Here is a 22,322-nt window from a genome sequence, read left to right on the forward strand (position 1 = left end):
CCGGCATCCTTTGAGAGTGTGTGTGTGTGTCTGTGTGTGTGTGTGTGTGTTGGTCAGGTGGTGTTTTTGTTGCTCCGTTAGCATCGGTGTGTGTCAGTGTCCCGGCACCTGCAGCGAAAGTCCCGCTGGTAATCCGTCTCACCCCGTCCGCCAGTCCTCGGTGCCTCGGCACACCCCCCGAGCGAGGCACCATATGTCATTGTCGTCGTCGTTGTTGTGGTGGCATTTTTGGCCACTCGACAAGGTGGACACACTCACACCCCCAGGCTAATTTTAATACAGGTCTTTGCCGAAGCCGGCATTCACTTGTACTCTCGCTGTACAGAAATTCCTTAATTCGGCTCCATCTGCGTACGTATGTATGAATTTACGTATCTATCTATCCATCTGTTTCTGTATAAATGTTGTTGATTTCCTGTTTTTCATTGTAAGTGCCATTATGTTGTACACAGTTCTTAAAATTGAAATCTGAACATTTCATTTAATAGCTGTGCGGTTAACAAAGAAGAGAAATAACGAAAATATGCATAAGATGCGCTGAACCTGAAATGTTATCATATTTGCAAAATGGCAGCAGGTGATTCTCGTTTGTAGCAAATACTTGTTCTTTTCACGTGATATTGAATGAGAGAGAGAGCAGGGCTGCTAACTTTGGAACCACTAGGCCTTGCAAAGAGTCTTTGGCCCAGAGCGGGACATCGTCCTTCAGAGCCGCAGTTGGCTCTCGCTGGCCTCACAGGCCCGGTGCGGCGGAGCGAAAAGTGAAATATAGGAGGTGTGGAGGCACTGGCTCGCGGGCCGCCCATCGCTCACCACAGCCACGGAAATGAGATGACAAACAAAGGGCCGTTTGCGATAACAAACGAGCCTCTTGGTGTGAACGATGTTGGCGAAGACCGCCGCCTCACCCTGACCAAGACCTCGCAGCTCCGACATTCTCGCTAATGTCTTCTCTACATCGGCCAGTGAAAAATCCAGCCTGAATGTCTGCTCTCGGAGAGATCGCGACGCGTTCCTGCACACGTGGAAGATGCCCAAAGTAGGAGGCGGAGCGGCCGGCGGGCCGAGACCAGGTCGCGGCACACGCTGGCCGTGCGTCATTCATCTGTGCTAATGCGGCCTGATGCGATTAGCCGTCTGTTCCTCCACGACAGGCACCGCGGCCCCCGTCTGGGGAAGCACTGAGCTTTTCTGCGGCAGGCGGAGGTTCCGCGTCGGGGCTACGGCTGTTTTCGGTGCAGAACTACGAGTTATTATCTGTTCGAGGCTGACACTTTTCTCCGAGCTGATTTACAGAACTGCTCACTAAGCCGCTTACGCTGATTTAGCCATTTAGACCGGTGGCTAATGGGTAACACATGGGGGGGTAATACATGTCATGGTTTGTCCTTTGCTTCCTCTGTGAACGCACTCTGGAGCGCTATAGAAGATTACATTGTACATTTATTCATTTAGTTGATGCTTTTCTCCAGAGCAACTTACGATGTTGGGTTACTTACAGTGATTTACCCCTTTATACAGCTGGCCAATTTTTCAGGGTTAGTACCTTGATCAGGGGTACTACAGCAGGAGTTGCATCTGAACCCTTTTATTGCGGGGTGACACCTCTGGCTCGTGCACCATCTGCTGCTATCGAAAAATCTCGTGTCACCAAAACCCAGATAAATTTTTTGCTTTTTTATTGGCCCAGTTACTAAACCCACCTACTGTAAACATCTGGAAATTGGTCCTAAATCTGACTCAGCTGACAGCAAGGTCCGCCATGCACCGAGGAACACTGTGAGGGACGCCTTTGTGAAATGTGTCAGCCGAGTCAAACACTTTGTTGTGTCCACTCTGTAATTACAAGAAGATGAAATGTGAATCCAGACCAGTGAAACAATGAAGCACAGAGCGATTCAGGTCACGGTCAATGTTGGGTTTTCACCATTCGACACATCCTGAAAGTATTGAAATGGTACAAGTTACTTTGCAAAACGGCCTGAATTTCAGATTACAAATGGAGTATTTCTTGAGACATAAACATATATTGAAAGTTAAACACCGAGATATTTACAGCTAGCTGATACTTTTCTCCAAAGCGACTTAGAACGTTAAGCTATTTATGCATTTGTGCAGCTTTACTGGCACAGTTTAGGTACCGTACGCAAGGGTGCTACACCCACTCAATGATGGGATTCAAACCTGCGACCACTGGATCCAAAGGCAGCAACTCTGTGTTACCAGCTGTCCCGTTGACAGACGCAGATTGCAATATCCAAAGTATGAATCTTCAGTTCAGTTTTATTTTACTTCATTACTTTTTACTGCAAAACCAAGGAATTTGTAATAAAGACGCAGTTCTGCAAAAACGTAAATCAAACTGATATCATATCAGTTAATGTGAATATTTTACCATCCCTCTTTTAAAGAACAAAATGGCTTGATAAGTTATTTATTTTTAATGAATTTCAGTTATCTTCTGTCGGCTAAGAATTTCACACATATCCTTCATTGTAGACTATCTGAGCCACAATATTGGTTTCTGTATTAAAACCACTTGAGAACAAAAATGTTGGCCAGATCTTGAAAAACGGTGTTCAGTCTGGTGACACAAAATTTAGAAATGGACTGGTGTGAGTTGGAGTGCAGGGTGTGTGGGGTTCGCACCCGGGTCCAGCCTGCAAATGACCTCCTGGGGAAGAACCTCGGTCTGTTTGGTTCCTGCCTATGACCTTCACTCAGGGGCCTAAAGAGGCTGTTCTGACATGATCAGTTGATTGATAAAAGTTACTTCGGTTTGGTGTAAACGCGTCTTGGACTCTGAATTGCCCGTTGTGTACGAATGAGTGTGCGTGTATGAGCGTGTGAGCGATTGCCCTGTGATGGACTGGTGTACCGTCTGTGGTTTGGCCAGTCTCACACCCTGTGCTTTGGGGATAGGCACCAGAGCACGGCGACCCTGCCCTGGACGTGCGGTTAAAGTTAATGGTTAGATAGATGTCACCCAGATGTAGCGTCAGTGATACATACGAGGGAAACATTCATCTTAAAGAAAATACGGACAAATAAGCAGCAGAAATTTCAGGATTGGTGCTTTAAAATCTGATGCTTCAATCATTGAATCAATGGGCTTTTTGGTCTTTTCGGTGAAAGCAACACGCAACTTTGGCATTTTATACACACACTTCAGCCTTCAGTTCGGCTTCTTGTAACTGTATTTATAGATCTCAGTTACAGTTGTGTTACATTATTGTGTGATTCGGTATGACAGGCTTAATCTCGGAGCACTTCAAAGTGTTCCTGTCTTTCTTAATACATCTGTGTGAAAATCACGGTAAATTCGTTTAAAGTGTGCTTTTTTTTACAGTGCAATAAAACAATTTTATGCAGTATGGCTGAGCAAAATTTGCTTTATACAAATTGGCGCTTTATTAGGGTGACAAGCTTTTGTTCGTATGCTTTGCTGGGAAGATGGGGGGAGGATGTTTGCGGAGTTACTGAGCAGTGGATGTGTTGCCTTTTTTTTTATTATCAGTCTAATGTGTTAGATCACATAATTACTTTTCCTGCAAAGAACTGCAGCTGTGATGATGTCTTTAATTACATTACCTAACACATTGTTAAATTTAAATAATTTTCCCAAATAACACGGCTTATCTCCAGAGATACAGATGGCAATGATTCAATTACTGTACAGAGAAGGAGGAAAAAGGCAGAAATGAGAAATGTTGGTACCGCGGTACTTTCAATTTGCCTTTTATTTCCACACGCTTTTGCAGTTGAGACCCTTTGGTCCCAATTTCTGTCTTGAAACTTTCACCGTTGTCCCCTGGGACGCAGACAAGGGCAGAATGCAGTTTTATTGCAGCTGTTCACAATGCCATGCGCTTGAGCCCGTGTGTGTGTGTGTGTGTGTGTGTGTGTGTGTGTGCGTGCGCGCGCGCACGCCAACCCCATCTCCACTTCCACAGCCGCTTCTGTCTCTTCACAGAGCTCCAGCAACTGCTCTCATTGTGGGCAACTTTGCACAAAGGCTGTTTGCTGAGTTTGAAATTGGTGCACCCCCCAAACCCCCCCCAGGCTCGAGCTGCAACCATAAATCAATAAGCCAGATGTAATCTCGGGTGTGCAGAAAGCAAGGGGAAGGTTCTGGAGCGTAATGACACCGGCTCTCCATTGTCATTCAGAGGCGGGCGGCGGCTGCCAGGGAGGCTTGCCTGCAGCCGATAAGAGCGGGACCAGAGTGAGCCATAAATCACGCTGCCCGCCACCGCTTGTGCTGCTTTTACACTCGGTTGTGAGACCAGAAGAGAAAGGAAGGAAGAAAGAAGGATAGGTTCTGCAATTTGCACCTCATTGCACCTGACAGAAAACCTCCTCGCTGACCTGGGGGGGTGCAGGACCTTTGGTTGACCGCCGCTGCTGGTGGTGGGGACGCTCCACCATGTTGCCGAGTGGTTGGACCATGCACCGCGTGAGGAGCACATGGGCCTGGAGCAGCAGCAAGAGGGCTAACAAGCGTGGATCCCCATTGCCGCAACACCTCCTCCGCGTGATAATCCTCAATTGCAATCACGTTGGACCCGTGGAGGATGGGCGACGGCTTCAGCCGTTTCAGCTCCGGGGGCCTCGAGCGTAGAGGAGGCGTTTGCGTTCCTTCCTATGGCTCAGTCCTCCTCATCTCCACACTTGTTCTCCATTCATATGCAAAGCGGGCGCAGCCCCGCCGGCCAGAGGCACCGAGCGATACGTGTTAACACGTGTAATCCCCTCCATTAATGTGCACGCGCTCGCTCGCCATGATCGGCCGCCCACTCTCCGCAGGGATTAACCGCGTCGTCGAGGATAACGGCTGCGAGGTGCCTCGCTTCGCCCTCCGCGGCCCGGGCCCCTGCAATCCCTGCAGTGGGCGGCTTCTGGGGCGCTAAGCCTCTCCGCGGCTCCGTGGGAGCAGCGCTGCATCTGCACGGTCGGCATGTTTTGCGTTAGTTTCATATGAGCGCGTCCATCACCCATCCTGCTTGCAGCAGCCTCATGCCAAGCCCATCACCTTCACCAGCAGCCACTGCCACACTTGTAGCCTTCAGTGATTTGACTCCCCCAAACCGTAAAGGATCTAACTAGTTATTAGACAAGGGTGATCTGGTCATCAGACTCAGTTTACATTTATTCATTCACTTAGCTGATGCTTTTCTGCAGCACCACCTCCAGCGTTAACCTTCTTACGGTGATCTACACATTTATACAGCAAAGTAATTTTTACTATGTGAGTTCAGGGGTAAGTACCTTGCTCAAGGGTACTGCCACAGGAGGTGGGATTTGAACCTGGGCCCTTCAAGTCCAAAGGTGGCAGCTTGTTAAAGCATCAACCATTTGTTCAGCTGGATATTGCCTCCAGAACCTTAAGGACCTCCAGTGCGCTGCGCTAAGGGTCACCGGGGCACCGATCCGACACGTCCAGGGCGTACTGAGCTGCGCGCTGCTTTAAATCCACTCGTATCGGAAGTGTTTAGCATAGATCCAGTCAAGCATCTGGAGCACGAGAAGCAGCGTCACCCCCGACTTCAGCACAGCCTGTTTGGACTCATCTCTTTGCCAACTACTCTTTGAGAACAAGCCAAACTGTTGACTCAAACTTGTCTTTTCTCGCGCCTCACCCTTGGCAGGCTGTGACCGGAGCCTGTTGCACCTGTTCAACCTCCGCTCCAGCCTTTGGACCACAGGCGGTTGATGTGAATGCCATGTGTCCCTCCAATAACCAAAGCAAGGTGGGCTCAACTCTCACTCTCTTTGCCACATTGGATGATCTTTGCCAAATGCCGTGACCGAGGCCTCCAGCCATCTGGCTGTGGTGGGAAACTGAAATAGGCTGAGATGGTGGTGTCTGAAATGCATGGAACCAAGACCATGGCAGACCCTTCTCATCCGGGCCATCACATCATCCCATGACCTAGGAAGCAATACAGGTCCACCAGGACTGTATGTACTGTTTCTGTCGTATCGCTCGTATTCCCTTTGTCATTTACTTACTCTCTTCCTTAAATGTTGTGTAATCTGCGTAATGTCTGGTGTTCTTACGTGACAAATATGTGTCCGTGACCCCCCACCAAGCCCAGCAAGCCAAACTGCAGGGCCAGTATAGTCTTGTCTCATTTTGTCTGGAATGTGGTTGATGGGCAATGTGGCCTTCCACAAAGCCATATTATTTCTCTTCTCTTAACATGTTAATCGGAGATGTTGTACTTGCCTCCCAACCCCAACAGATCCTTTTCAGCCTTTTCACTCGAACCTTTCCCCTGGTTTGGCTCTTCCAATTAGTTGATTAGTCGGTTACCGGTAATTTTTCAATATATTTTTGTCAAATTATTTTCCTTGAAACAATATAAATGGCAAGCGATCTTGTCGACTTGTGTGAGAAGTAAGAGGAGAAGCACAAACTTTAGACAAAAGCCATGAGACGGAACACGCACTTCAAACAAAGATCAGTGGACGGAACATATACTTTATACGGCTCCTGCAGATACCGCATTGTAGTATAATTTATGTCGGGGAATGAAATTTTAATAGGACTCATCTGCAGGCATTAAAACGGGTGGAGAAGGAGGCAAGGCAGCCCAGTGCTCTCAGCCTCAGCTTCAGCTGCGGTGTAAACGTCACCTTCGACGTGAGCTCCAGCCTGAGTGTTGGCACCTTCCTGAGGACAAGTGTCTTCCTCAGCCTCCATGGACCTTCATGTCAGTTCTAACCTCAGATGGAGCTGCAGTCTCGGCTTCAGCCTCAACGTCGAACTCAGTCTACGCATCGCCTTTAGCATCGTTGCCTGGCTGAACTCCAGTCTCGGTGAGGCTCAGCTTCAGCTTCAACGCTTGTGTCATCCTTAGCTCCAGCCTCAGCTTCACCATCAGTTTCAGGTTCAGCCTCAGAGCCTTTCCTCACCTCACCCTTAGCTTCACCACAGCCTTTCCTGGACCAAAAGTCCGACTGCGTCTCAGCCCCAGTTTCAGCTTCAGTTTCAGGCTTCATTCTTAAGCTCGGCGCTCCTTTTCGCTCCTCAGCCCGGGAGATGAATGCAGTACGAGCTTCACTTGCGGGAAGCCTTTCATGTGATGCCAAGCGCCCCGCAGATGAAACTCTGCTCATCTTCTATTGTCGGAGAGAAAAACCAGCGGCGCTGAAACACCGATGACATCACTGGCTTTGTGTCGGAAGAGGCAGCGCGTTTCGAGGTGCCGGACCTGTAAGCGCGGCTTGTCGCGGCTCATGTTTTGTTTCCCGGTCCGAACGGAGACACAACAAAGGAAACCAAAGATGAAGGACCTCGAAAGTTTGGGGACAGTTTTCTTTGGCTCCGCAATGAAAGGCTCTCTGTTCTCGGAGCGGAGCACCTTCTCCTCAGTCCCTCGGAATCGGGGGTGACACCCTTGTACAGCCTAATGTTCCGTTAACAAAACGACACCAAACCCCATCGATGTGTCTCTGACTTTTACCCTTTGGACACAGCGTGGCCGCGGAGGCCGAGAAGAGCAACAACAAAGCAAAGCTGCCGAGATGGAAGTGTTGCATCTGTCATTTTTTCCCTGCAACTCTTTCTTCTTTCCAGCTGCCACATTCTTTCCTCAGCCCCTCGATGGAAATATAAAATTAGCTGAAACATGAGGACCATCATTGGAAGGAGCAGTGTAAAGAGCAGGAGAGAAGGAAAATAAACCCATCAGAGTCCCTGGAATAAATCTGGTTTACTTTACAAAGCGTTCTGAACTCCTGCCAACATCTCCTCATACCCATATTATGTATCCCATGCTTTTTATATAGAGTTTTATATATATTGCACCTTAACCATATAGCACAGTCTAGGAGACGGCGATTCCTTTCCCCGCCGTTTTGATCGTGTGATAAGGTCGCCTGAGCATCTCACCTCACAAGTAACTTTAGTAATAAGTAATTGTGCTGAGGTATGTGGGCCGGCCGTTTGATGTCTCTCTCTATTCTTCTTGTTTTTCTTCACAAATCTGGGAAAGAATGCCGAGCGGGACACGCTTTCCCACTCCGAGTCTCATGTTTTTTTCTTGTCCTCCTCCACGAAAAAGACTTTTTACAGCTTGTCTCATTACTGCATTTAGAAAAACAGTGAGTTAAAAGTGTTGGAGCGTGGATGAATTATTCAGGCGGTGCAGCGGATCACCCAGAGCCCGTGAGCGCTTTTGGGGGCTCCGTGTGGGCAAAGGGGGAGTCGTAATGTAATCCCCCTTTTCGTATGGCAGGGGAACGAACGCTGCCTGCCGTGTTTATTTAGCAAAACACACAGTGTGGAGAGCCAATGACGCTGACATTCGCTCCGGCTGCGGCTCAGAGGTCATGCGGGTCTGCGCCGGTTCCATGTCGGCTTTTTCAGAGGTGGGCCGGAGCGGCCGAGCGATCGGTGCTGCTGTTTATTTGCCAGCACACTTTGTTTATTTGCTTCTTTGTATTTGTGTGTTTTGCTACTACGGTGCTGTATGGGCTCTGTATACCTGCAGCCTTTCCAGAGTCAGAATTTCTATCTATCTATCTATCTATCTATCTATCTATCTATCTATCTATCTAGAATGGAGCCGGTGTCATGGGTGGCCGAGAGAACCGGAACGGCAGGACCCACGTGCGGAGTTGTTCAATTGGATGCAGGGGATCAGACAAGTTCTCGGTGTCGGGGACAGGTGAATGGTCGGTCGATCGGTGGTCGGGATCAGAGCGGGGATCCATGGGCGAAGTCAGGAGAGAAAGCGAAGAGTCAGTCGATCGGCGGTCGGCGTTGAAACGAAGATCCGCGGACGTGGTCGGGAGACAAGGCAAAGGGACGAAAACCAGAGGACGAGAACTGAGAACGAGGGTTGAGTGTGCACTGGACGTCACGAAGGAGGGCGGTTGTCTTTGACGAGATTCCACAAAGGTCTGGGAGCTGAGGAGGGTCTTTAAAAAGGGTGCGTAGTTAATCAGGTGCTGGAGCAGAGTCAGGTGCTGTCGGTTTAGTTGTGGGGGTGGACATGACAGTTGGAGAGAGGAAAAGTGACCCCACTATTGTTGTTCTTTAAATCTCATTTCCTTGGTGTGTAAGATCATGAAATGTTCAATCATAGGTGTGAAAAAGTAATCGCAGTCTACTGGCTGTGTCACCTTTAGCTGCTATGACTGCAACTAACCTCTTCCTGTAGCTGTTGACCAGGGTCTCTCACCGCTGCGGTGGAACTTGAGCCCGCTGCTCCATGCAAAACTGCTTCAGCTAGCAATATTTGTAGGTTTCCAAGATGTCTATCATATATGGGATTCTTTGATGCATTTGAGGTTAAGTGTAACAAGGAGCGGCACCGCACAAACTGTCTTGTGCAACACGTCGATTCTTTATCAATTCCACATTCAAAGAATTTTGTTTGTTGTTGTATATTTACAGTTGTATCCTTGAAAATGTTTTCCAATGCTGAAATAAAGTGATTGTTTAGCAATTTCATGGTGATTTCTTTGTCCTAACTTTCAACGAAAATTCTGGGAAATGTATTAAAATCAGTACAAAATCTAGTCATGCATGGATTTAACAATCTGTACTTATTTTTCAGGTCAACAGAAAACGTGATGGATTTTTTAAAAAAATGTTCAATGTTTCCAAGTATGTGAGCAGAGGAATTTAAAGGTCAGAACCTGGTCAGACACGGATGACTTTCGAAGCGCAGAAGGTAGGAGCAGACGGGCTTGGGCTCTGCCAGGTGTGTATGTAAGGCCAGCACCGCGGCTCGGGGCCGAGCTTTGAAGCGGGATCTCCGCTTTGTTCCTGCCTCTGATGGACAGGGTCACACTTGGCGTCTTTGGATTCCTGCGATGGTGGTGCGAAGAGGACGACGGTGGATTTCGCAGACGGCTGGACACCGGCCGGGGTGAGAACTGCGCCACACACGCTCTCCCTCTCAGTGCTGCTTTCGCTGGGGGCCTATAATGTCATTTATGGATGTTTTGTGAGGAGCAAGTCAAAGTCTAAGGCCATCAGGTGCTCGCGAAGCATATGGGCATCGCAGTCAAAGGAAACCTCAGCAGCATATGACCTGCATACTGTATATATTTAATTTCATTTTTTCAATCACAGTTGGACACTGCACTGGAAAGCGTGTTGAAGTTACACTTTGTCTTTCTTACATTTCTCTCCTCTACTATTTGATAATGGTGAGCTTGATAAAAATGATGCCCTATGAGGTTAAACGTATTTGGAGGTAAAAAGGAGAAATCCTCAAAGAAGACCTAATTATAACAAGAAGAAGGTAAGACCCCCTTTTGAGCTCCATAGACAGAATCAGATTGGCTCGTTGCTCTAGTGCAGGATGACCTGGACCAGGTGAGGACGCTCAGGCCAAAGGTGGACCCAGGCGTCCTTCACTCCTCAGTCCACAGCGTGACCAGCATGACACATCAAGGACTCCTGGGGGAGGGCGGTTCCTCCAGGCGTTATACAAGGTAATCAAAAGCACCTGCTTATTGGCCCCAACAAAATCCGAGGGACACAAATAATCGTGGCGCTAAAGGGACACTTTTATGTGATGGAAAAAACATCTACTTTACATTTTCATTTATTGGAATTACGCCCTCTGTGTTACAGTTGTATTAATTTAAATTTTTATTGTCTGCGCCTCGTACGTCTAGAATCGCGCTACGGATTTAACGGATTGGCGCTTCTCCGCCGTGACTGCTTTATGATTGGGGAAGGTCGAAAGTTTATTGACTGGGTAACCCCTGGAAAATATCAGGCATACACACAGGGGGGGTTATTTTGGGAGGGACTTCAGTGGTGATGGACACAGACCAGCTGCCCCCTTAGAGGCTTACATCAGGTCACACATCCTTCCGATGGCTTCTCGAACCCTTCCCCCATATCGTTGCCAGAGAGGAGAGTCCATGAGGGAGGAGGCTGGGAGGAGAGGGGGTCTGTCAGGGGAGGAGAAGGGAAAACAGAACCGGGTGATGGATGTGCGAGGGAGTCCCGGGTCTGCTCTTTGAGGCCTCATCCTCCTCATGGCCGTCAGGAACGTTTTCTCCAGCTGTGCAGAAGAAGAGCGTGCCGGCCACTCCGGTAATGACGCTTCACCAGAAACAGGAAATCAGAGCTGTCCGGTGGGTTTCGAGCAAACATCTCAGCGCAGTGAAGTGACTGAATCAATACATGGGGTGCACAGTGGCTGATCAAATGGCTCATCGGAGGAACGGGTGAGAACATGTGCACTCACTTATTTCAGGAGGGCCCACGGGCCTTGAGATCATGTCCTCCAGTGCTGCTAGAGCTCGAGATTCATCAGGACATGTGGCGTGGATCCTACTCTGAGCCATAAGCTTCCACTTCGAGCTTCACAGTTGCTGAGACGTGTCTAAAATCTGTGTCATCCCTGGTGTTGCCAAGGCCGTGGAATCCCAAGGTCTGTTTCATCTCCAGAGGAAGCCGCGGAGAAGTGGAGAAAGCTGGAAGTGTGTAATGCTTTTCAGGTTTCTAACAAGGCTGAAATGTTCTCACAAACTGCTCCGGTCTGTCACAGAATTTGGAAAATTGCTCTTAGCAGCTCGCCTGGGTAATGGTGTTATCCTTCTTTAAATCTTCTGACACGAGTAAACTCCTTGAAGATGTTCCCATTTTTCTGCCTCTCTGTTGCTCGCCCCCTGAACCCTCTTAACTATTCCTTCTAATGGCCTAAATGACTTACACCATCTGCCTCACCTCCGAGTCTTTTGCATACTTTCTGCGACCTCTGACCGGCAAACTATTATTTTGACAGCTATGGTTAATGCAGGGTCCTGGGCAACAGCAGGTTGACTATGAAGGATGAGAAGATGGTCCAAGGACTAGCAGCCCCCCAGTCAGCGCCCAAATTGAAACCAGACACAGCGATTCTGGCTTTGCGAGGCCTTTTTGGAGTGTCGTGCCACATTAAGTATGATTTTGTGCCCCAGCCGTTGCCCTGAGACCCGGAGGGGAGAAAAACGCACCCAAAGACGATACCCATCCTACTGTTTCTCAGCTCGAACCCTTAGCAGATAATGAACAATGCTGGACCCCCGGCGGCCCTGTATTCGGCTGTCGCCCGACGCATGCGAACGTCCTTGTTGGCTACCGTCATTTGTGTGTGATTTACACCTCAATGCCATTAACCTGGCAAGACTCAAAGTCTGAAGAATCATTAACAGAGAATGATCTTGTTAATTTATGCAGCCATCAGATCATTTGCTTGGGTATTACTCAACATATAAATAATATTTTTTTATTAATCGGGCTGAAGGTTCGTTTTGTGACCCGGGAGGTCTGCGTGCACCGAGGGCGCTTTGATTAATGGCTACTAATTGATGTGGTCGAAGTCGGGGGGGACGCCGGGCGGCCATCAGCCGAGCGCGGAATGGATTTCTTACCAAGAGCAGATGCGGCCGACGGGGGCCACAGCCCAGGCTCACATTCCCCAGGCGCCTGTCTTTCAGTGGCCCTCAGGGTGGTTACCCCAGACTCTCATCGCCGTCGAGCCGCGACGTCGGGGCGTCTCGGACTCCTCCGCAAAACGGAGCGCTCGCTGATACTCCCTGCCCCCCACGTCCCCGTCCCCGTCGCAGGCCTGACCTCCCCCTCCCCCGCTGTCCACAGCACTGTGTTTAATGAGGCCCAGGGGTAATGAGGACGGGTTCGGCCTGGGCGGGGGCTACGGTCAGGGCCGTGCGGTCACCAAGCCTCTCTCCGTTATGAGACCAACAGAAAAGTCATCAATCCGTTTGGAATGTACCGTGTCCAGCAGAAAGAAAAGCTGCTCCTTCCAATTAATCCATTGATTAATAAAAAAATACCCGTGAAATGGATGAGAACAGTTGTATTTCCTCCCTGCCGTCGCTTTGCGTTGGTGAGGCTGAAGTCGCCATCAATCAGCGGTGTCTTGAGAAACTGTTGTACGGATGACTGGCCAAGAACTACGGAAAAATGACTTGTTCATAAGGAACAAAACAGAGCAAAAAATTTACAGCGTTATTTGAATTGCCGCTGCAAGAAAGTACGAGTCAAATTTTGTCCGAAAAATAACCTTCGCAATGGTGACATTTCCACTTTATACTTTACACCCAGATCGCCGTGACAAAAAAGCAAGAAGCTCCTTTTTTGACGCCGCTTGTCGACAATCAGTCTGGCAGCTTTTAGACCTCTATCTCTACATTAATAAAGGTACACATGCATACATACACACGTAGAGTATGTAACAGTACATATAGAGTATACTGTAAACTGTTATACGTGTATTTCAGAAATCCACAATATATACAGTATGTAACAATAATATTTTTCGTTATTTCCTGATTTTGATTTGCATTGCAGTAATCACAGCTGCTGCCTTTGGACCCAAAGGTCGCAGGTTCAATTCCCAATTCCGGCTGTCTTACCCTTTACCAAGGTACTTACCCTAAGTTGTTCCGGTAAAACAGGTACAGGTGTGTATGAAGGGCGTCCCTCTTCAACGGTGGGGCGCTCCTGTTGTCCGGGTAATGGACACTGGCGCAGGCCTGGGGTGACAATGCATCATACCATACTCACATAGTACAACAGTAGCATAAAGCAACAAATCTTCTTTGATTTTCTAATAAAACTGCTTCTTCATTGCTAAGCAAGTTTTTAAATTATTTTTTCCAAGTTGGCGATTTATTTTTCAATTTTAATTGCAATATTTGGTATGCTGAAGAAGGCTCGCGGCCAGAACACATTCGAGTTTGATCATTACTTTTGCGTTCGCAGTAAATACAGTAGAAATACAGTGAATGCTGTGAGTGCTGCCCTTATAACGCTTCTTTTCACTTGGTTTCCGGAACCTTCAGCACCAGTTGTAGCAGTTGCTCCTGTAATCTTTCAACTTTCCACAAATGTCAGCGCCACCAGGCCGCTGCCAAGGTTTTCCAAGCTATGCGATCGGCCCTGGACAAGGGACCGCAGTCCATCCCACCCGATGCCAGCTTCACCTCGGGGGTGTAAGGAGCGACTCGAGCGGTCATAGATTCGCAACCGAAACCCTTCCGCCGGAGCTCAGGTGTGTGAGAGAGCCTGCGGTTGGCCCCTGCATCCAGCTCACACACGCGATGTGAGGCTCCTCACACACGTCTGTCATCCCCCCCTAAACCTGTGATGTGAAAAACAGGTTGGTGTGTTTTTTTCCCCTTTAAAGAGCACAATGATGGATTATTTTCCAGTGCTCAGAAACGCGCTGTTTTCTTTAGCGCAGCAGGGTATCCTATTTGCTCGGACTCCCTGTGAAATATGGTGCGTGTCTCCCTGTCTCTGGCTGGGCGCCCGTGGAGCGCGACCGCGACGGCGAGGGTCATTAAGCGGGCCTCTCGCTGCACCGGCGGTGCCGGCCCAGACACCCGCGCAAGCGCTGCCGCCGAAGCTCTCGCTCCGAGTGGCTCCCCGCAAGACGATTCGGATTATTTGACGGCTCCATGAAGCGCAGCTCCGCAGCAGCGGGAGCATTGCTCACATCTTGAGTCTTGAGTGCTTTTAAAAAGCGGAACCGTGTATACAGAATAGAGCGTGAATTGACTGCGTTTGTTTTATGAGCCACGGAAACATGGACTCGTGCCGCGGCTGTGCTGCCCCACGCACCGCTTCAGTGGGCACATGACTTCAAGCCAACCAAGAAATCCACATTCATCTCTGACACCACCTGGTTGCTGGTTCATATCCCTCCAGTAGCTCACATTGAAGTGACATTCAAAGAGCAAATACATAGATAATCATAGCAGATGGTGTTGAACTCACTGACGGAGCTGTCAGGGGATCTGGAGAGGTGGGTGTAAAGTACATGCGTTCGAGACCCTTCTTCAGCATAGGAGGGATTCAGCAGCTCTGAGGGGCACAGGGAGATCATTCCTTTACAGTGGGACAAAAATGAAAACAGGCTTTTGAATCCGGATCCCCGATGAGTGGGCCACGAAGTGCCCGGAGGGGGATCAGCTCATTACCCCAGGTTTGAGTTTGACAGAGTCGCACAGACCCGAGGACAAGGACATCCCTGAGACGAGCATTTCGGCTCATTCTGGAGCACTTGAAACAGCAGCTCCGCAGCGCTTTGCCGCTTTGCCCACCTGACCCATCTCGGGAAGGGGAGAACGCCAGCGCTGCCATGACGCACACTCTGCGTACATCCGAGCGAAGTGGAAACAACATGAAAGGCAAACAACACCAGTTCCAAAAAACTGAGCTTTTTTCTTCAAAAGAATCTCTCCGCGGTACGAAGAGGCGTAACGTGAACGAAGGACGACATCTGGCTAAACACAGAGCTGCTGCTGAACGGGACTCACGCGGCTGTGAGTGTTCATTCTGAAATGGAAAAAAAGACAAATTTGCTCATTTAACTTTTCTCCAAAGCTACTAACAAGTTAAGAACATGTCCAGTTATTGATCCATTTGTACAGCAGGGTCATTTTACTGCAGTAATAAAGGGTAAATATAGGCTACTACAGGCAGAAGTAGGGTTCAAACCTGCGACCGGTGGGTCCAAAGGCCTCCGCACTTCTAGCCACTCCACTACCAGCTGGTCGTTGCTATACATTTCAGGTAAGTACCATGATCAAGGGTACTGCAGCAGGAGATGGGACTGAAACCCAGCGATAAGAGATCGGTGCTCTGCATGCGCTCTGAGGTCTCATATTTGCTCTTCTTGTTTCCGTACTCATTTGCATGTAGTGTTTTTGACGTTTTCAGCACAAACCAGGCGTCCCATATGGCTCACAATGCTGCCGCGTGTGTGTGTGTGTGTGTGTGTGTCTGCTGCCGCGCCCCTTGTTATCGCCGAGCGACACGTCGACTAACCCCACTCAATTAGCAGGCGCCGCAGGAGCATTAGGGTGTGGTGAGTCAGCAGAAGGGTGTCGCCGGAGGTGCGACGGCACGTCACGCGCACACGCGTGTACACACACACACAGAGACCACGACCGCTCTGAGTCCCTGAACACACGCGGCACAGCAAAACGGACGCAGCTCTTACAGTTACACCGCTACGACAGTAACTGATATGACGGTGAGGTTAACGCTTTTTATGACCTTTCGTTGTGTGAAAGGCAGAACGGACTTCTGACATGTCGCAAGGAGTGTCAATATAAAATATAAATTTGTGAGCATCATTCGGTCAGAGGGACTACCTGAGTGTGTTTCTGCTTCCCTGGGGAGCGAGCTGGAGAAAAGATGAGCGCACCGTTACCATGGCGACGGCACCCGGTGACCTGGTCCGTGGCTGTTCACACCTCCGGGGGGGCTTTGCGCAGCCTGTATGGGAATGTCCTCGGCGACCCCACGGAGGGCCAGCGATCTCCGTGTGTTCGCTACCCATGATTCCCCAGGCTGGCAGCAAGACCCAGAGCGGCTCCCTGTGAAGCTCCGCCTTTCGTTATCGCCGGAGTTCATGTTTCTCGGCGGCGCCGTCATTACCTGCCTGCTTTAATGAGACGGGCCTGTTGCCGTAAAGGTCAAGCAATTACTGCGCACGGGTGTGAGCGGGAGTGTGAGAGTAAGTGTGAGCCCGAGCATGAGTGTGAACGTGACTGTGAGATCTCGTCTCCGAGCAGCCGGGGACGATGGGGTTTGCCGCGGGGGGGGTGGGACAGCATCCCTGCTGCAGCACGACGGAGGCCTGGGAACGACTGGGAGTGTGGGACCCAGCAGTGGACAATTACCGCTTTCAAAGCCTTCAAAGCCCTGGACCCAGGTTCCGATCCAACCTCCCGCTGTAGTATCCTTGATCAAGGTCCTTGCCCTGTATTTATGCGGTAAAAATAACTGTATAAATGGGTAAATCGCTGAGAGAAGCTTGGTGTGAAGATGTCACATGGTAAGAGGCCTTGGAGAAAATGTATTCCAGGGGCCGTCGCCATATTTTTACACTAGTAAAAAAACCAAAGGTGGAATTACGGACTAACTGTTCCTCCAGGTGGATTTCCGAAATACGTTTACTTATGTAAGAGCACCGCTGTGAGGTCATGTGGTTCAGCGCCGAAATGCTGTGAAACCACGGGGCTCCGACCACGCGAGCGACCGCTCAATCCAGTGCATCTCATGTGTGATTCTTAAAATTATTTTGGCTCGATAGCAATCGTGTGAAACGCGATCAACATTTATGACGTGTTAAGAGTTGTAGGCTTGGAATTACCTATAAATATTTCGATTAAGTGATTATTTTTTTTGCCAGTATGGTTTTCAGTTTGCTGAGTGACCAACTACCGAAAAGAAAAATGAGCAACGATCTCGATGCCGTGTTGGATGATGGCGCAGCTTTGAAAATACTTCCCTACCAAAAACCGCGCTTGTAAAAAGTATTTTTCATAAGATTGACTGTTACTAAGTGACTTCAGGTACTGAAAGAAAGTCATTTTTCGGCCACTTACTTGAGTTCCACTTTGCAGATTTTTTTGGAACTTTTTTCATTTGAGAAAATATATATAAAAAGTGACGCTGTGACGCACTGGACTGTGCGGTCGTTCACAATGTGGTTAGCGGAGGTCCGGTTACATGCGCCTGGACTGGACTCTAAGGAAGGGATCGAATGAACGAGTTTGAAAGGCGATGGATTCAAACCTGGTTTCTGACTGGACGGCGAGGGCTCTAACTACTGCGCCCCCTGCTGGCCTACATGAGAAGTGACCCATCAGTTGCAGCTCATGTCCCGCCTCCAATCGGGACGCCGTGAGACGCCACTCGGTTCGGCGCCCCCGTCCGCCGGGGATCCTCGGCCGCTTGCCTCCATCAGGATTGCCGTTGCTTATAATTAATTTTATACTGCCGCTGAAATAATAAAAGCGATTTTATGGGTTCATTATCCAATTTATTTACATTAGGCCCGAAATAAGAAACACGGGCCGTCGCTTAATCACGTTAACCGTAGCTGCGCGGAACGCCGAGGGAGGCCGAGTTCAAAGTGGCGTCTGCAGAGCCATTTTTAAAAATCTTCAAAAGGCTCTTTCTTCGTCAGCTTGGCAAACAACCCCTAACGAGGGTGTTTCTCACCATCATTTTTACCGTTTGCGCGACGCTGGCAGTGAAGGAACGGCAGGCATAATAACGCGAAGAAAAATGACAGCGAAAGGCCATAATTAAGATTAAAGGAATCTCCCCGGTAGTTAACGAAGACACGTCCCGGCGTTTCCGAAACACAATGCTAATTAAAGAGCGGCTCCCATTAATCCTTTGTGAATTATTAAGCTCCATTAGCTAATAAAGGCCAAGCAAAAATAATTTATAATCGAGGGAGAGTTTTGGAATTAGCAAAGACACACAATTAATGTTTTTTAAAAAAGTTTATTTTATGCTCAACACATGATGCTGGAGCGGCGGACGTGTCCGGGACGTGTAAGTGACCGACGTGGCGTGTGATCCACGACCCCGCCGCGTGACGTGACCAAATGCGATACGACCGTCGGCGATGTGACCTGGGCCGACCTCCTGAGGGCCGCCGTTCAGTTTGGTCCGCTGCAGAGGACGGCGTGTTTTTAAGCGTATCTCTCACACTACGTCCTGCTGCTCACAGCCGACGTGCTCTGCTTTCAAACGATGCCATGCGTTTGGGGCGGGGCTTGTGCAACTCCGCCCTGTCGCTGTCCCTTTGCTCGGGAGGGTCCCAGGCCCTGCGACACGAGCGCCTGCGAGGCAGAACCCTTGAAGCCCGTCTCGGCCAGACCCGCAGCACCGGTCACAGGTAGCCGACACGTGAAGCACGCGGGACTCGTGTTTGGACAGGAAGCACCGCTCTAATCCTGTTACTGCTATTGACCCTCGCTGTGCGTTGACGCTCGGGAGGCGCTGCTGGGCCACTCGGAGGGACCCCAGAGCGTAGCGCTGAAGAATCCGCCGTTAACACCATTAAAACTCCGGGGCTGATCCTGTGGCGTGGCGTTAACGCGAAAGGAGGACGCCGGGGGTCTCGCTCGCTCACTCGCTCGTCCCGTCACCGCATCAGCCAAGAGCCCGCGGACGGGGTGCTGGGAGAGAAGCGGGATCGATTTCCTTATTTGGCGCCGCCGGATGGGCTCCGGAGGAAGGGTTTCAATTCTGGACGTGCCATCAGAGCCCAGGCTCAAACCACCGGCAGAGGGAGAGGGAAAAAAAAGGAGGGAGAGAGAGACAGAGAGAAAGAGAAAGAGAGAGAGGCCTAGAAGAAAGGAGAAGGTGCTCCGGCCGAGCAGCACATCTGCCGCACTGAATGGCACCTGTCAAGGTTTGATAAATGACCCCCTCAGCCCCGCCCCCTGCTGCTGTCACTCAGGTGGGGGTCATCAATCTTTCGCAGTGGCCTTGACAGGTCAGGGTGGCGCGGAGGGCTGGGAAGGGGGCCGCGGTATGACCCGGAGCACCGAAAAGCGCAGCGCCATTGTCATTGCTGCCACCGCGCATCATTTGCATAATTTATTACGACTCGCCAACAATCCCGATAATTCTGCCCCAACACACCCCCACCCTTGTGAGCGCTGCATGCTGGGGTGGCGGGGTGGTGCAGGGGTCCTGCTTGCGAGGAGACAGATGGAGTGTGGGCCGGGGCTGGCAGCCTCCGAGACCCCCTCGCAGGGCCCGGCGTGGAGCGCGCCGTCCGCGGGAGCCAATCAAAAAGCTGGCAGTTCAATTACAGAGCAATAAAGGGACATTCATCATTCAATTAGGCATCTGTCACGGATGCACAAAAGGGAAAAGTGCGGATCGCAGACATTGCCGGCGAAATTGCGGTGGGGGAGGAAGAGGGGAGGAAGACGGCGCGAGCGCCGGGCGTTCAGTCAATCAGGGGACCTGCGAGGAGGCCTGACGCGGCCGGCGGCGCCGCTCCATTCCGGCACACGGGAGGGAAGCTCTGCAATTAAAGGCGTTCCTTAAGGAGCGGAGGGAACAGAATGAAAAACAAAATGGGATCTTGTACCGCGGTAAGGCCCCCCTCCCCCCGACGCGAAGCGAAGCGGTGTGACCGCTCTCTTTGTCCTCCCCCGGCTCTCGCTCGCCCCTCCCCGCGCTCCCGCTTCTTCTCTTGTTTCATTTCCAAGCCTCGCGTTTCTTCACACCCCCCCGACCTGCGGGCACAATTACCACTGGATGCACTTTATATTTATGCCCTCATAAAGTCGTCTCGGAGACCAACAACAACAGCTCCGCTGCCAATGCTAATAACACTATGAAAATGCATATTTAATTGTGATGAAGCGTCGCTCGTCTCCGAGGTCGAGCGCGGCGGCGCTGCTGACGGGTGCAAGGTGGCTCAGCGGGTTTGAATCCAGCTCAGACCCTGAAGAGTTTGCATGTGTTTGGGAGTGTGTGTGTGTGTGTGTGTGTGTGTGTGTGTGTGTGTGAGGAGATCTGCTGTATGACTGAGCTCGCACTCAGTTTTCATTTTGGAGAAGAGCGTCTGCTGGACTTTTGACCCGAACGCAGCAGAAAGGTGGGGACTGCTGCGCTCTGCCTGCCGAGTCCCCGTCCTCCCCAGGTCCCCATCGCCCGTGGGGGGGGCTCTGTGTTCTTCCGCATCCCTGAGTGTCACCTTGACAGCAGAGCGAAAGCTCCACGTTGTTCCCACACACACCCGAATCGCCGCACATCTGCTCGGCGCCCCGCTCCCTCCTGTCGTCGCTCCTCACGTCTTCCACCCCTCCTCAGATCTCTCAGCTCGTGCACACCTGAGAGGAGCTGAGCTGTCTGACACACACACACACACACACACGGAGACCCTCTGCAGGGAGAGAGCCTGACAAACCCCGAGGCCTGCTGGGCTCCAGTCCCTCCCGCCGCGAACGGGCACGGTAGCGCTGGGGAGCAGCATGCGGGAGGAAGGGGCGGGGCAAGGCACGACAAGAACTGAAATTTGGGGAGGCATCCATCTGTTGAGAAAGCGAGAGGCGAGCGAGCGGGAGGAGCGCAGGGGTAAATAATGAATGAGCCGCGAGCGCGGCGATGGCGACTCCGTCTCGGTTTCTCGAACCCCTTCCCTGGGGTCGGGGTTCCGCCCAAACGCAGCGGCAGGCACTGTCCGGTCCCCGCGCCGCTCCGTGGCCTGCGTGTGGCCACCCCTCACTAGAACCCCCTCCCCGAACTGCAAGAGGGACTCCTGCTAAATAATATATCAAGATAAATGATAATTGCTCCACTTCTGCTTTGCAGCGTTTAATGAAACCCATGAATTAAAAATGAACGCGGCTAATAGTGTTTGTGGGAATACTTCCGAAGTAAACACGCTGCGGATGCAGCGAGCGAGAAGAAAGAAAGGAAAATAAAAGAGCGAGGGCTCCGTCTTCATACCGCCTACAGCTTTGTCGCATATATTCCATCAATTAAAGAAAATCATAAAAATAAAGGCGCAAGATTTCCTCTTGTACGGAGCGCTTGTTTGTGTGGGCTTTTCCGAAACCAAACATCCTGGCTGCTCGCGAAGGGGGACGCGACTTCAAAGTCCGTTTGAAGGCACCGGTGTTTAACACACATCAGTAAACGGTAAACATGGTATCGAATGTGGTACGGCTCATAATTACCACGGGACTCGGCAACCTTTGACTCCCGCTTGCGGGGAAGACAGGCCCTTTAGAAGCGTTTCCTGGATGAAGCACCTGCAGCATGTGAAGACAACACACACACACACACACGTCCAGAGGGAAAAACTCAAGCTGAGGAGCGTGGAAGATTCTGGAACGTCATCTGCCCCACAGACAGGCAGCAGATCGGAGCCCCCAGAAAGTCCCAGATAAAACTTTTCACCCGAAACAGTGACATTTACCGCAGTCACTCTGTACAAGATCCCAGGGCACCAAAGCAGGGTGTGGAAGCAGCCGGTTCAAATCCCACCTCCTGCTTCGGTACCTTTGATCAAGGTAATTACCCAGAACTGATGCAGTAAAAGTTACCATGCTGAGTAAAAGGGTAAATCAGTGCTGGCAGTGACAGTATGAGCTGCTTTGGAGAAAAGTATGAGCCAAATTAATAAATAATAAATATTAGAATAGAGCATCTGGTTCTGGAGTCCCAGCTTCCCTGTCGAAGCTTCCAAGTGATCAGCCAATGGCTGAGCCTGGTCTCGGCCTGGCCCCTCCCACTGCCCCGCCCCTTCTTACATGGCCCAGGTTGGTGGTCTTCGTGGACAAACAGGGCCATTTGGAGAGAGGGCTTCACCCACGTTGTCTGTGCATCGTCCCCCCCCCCCCCCCCCCGGCCCCGCCCTCCCAGGCCCTGCTGATGATCCCCAGAAGGGATGGTTATCTGTGCCCCCCCAGGGCCTCCAGCACCAAACACGTCCCTTATCTGAGACCTCGTTGTGACCTGAGCTCACTCCTCTTATCACCTCCTTGTTCTCTTAATTCAGAGT

The 22,322-nt window shown here is 50.6% G+C and overlaps 1 long non-coding RNA gene across 1 annotated transcript; it reads left to right on the plus strand.

Annotated features, from left to right (window-relative positions):
* The first annotated feature begins 290 nt into the window (after positions 1 to 290).
* LOC108927075 (uncharacterized) lies at positions 291 to 11,226 on the plus strand. The gene is made up of 3 exons (XR_001965534.2): positions 291 to 355; positions 9,570 to 9,686; positions 9,799 to 11,226. It is a non-coding gene; the product is annotated as an uncharacterized LOC108927075 (long non-coding RNA).
* Positions 11,227 to 22,322: the final 11,096 nt, after the last annotated feature.

This window comes from Scleropages formosus, chromosome 4 (genome assembly GCF_900964775.1).
Source record: "Scleropages formosus chromosome 4, fSclFor1.1, whole genome shotgun sequence".
Classification (NCBI taxonomy): domain Eukaryota; kingdom Metazoa; phylum Chordata; class Actinopteri; order Osteoglossiformes; family Osteoglossidae; genus Scleropages; species Scleropages formosus.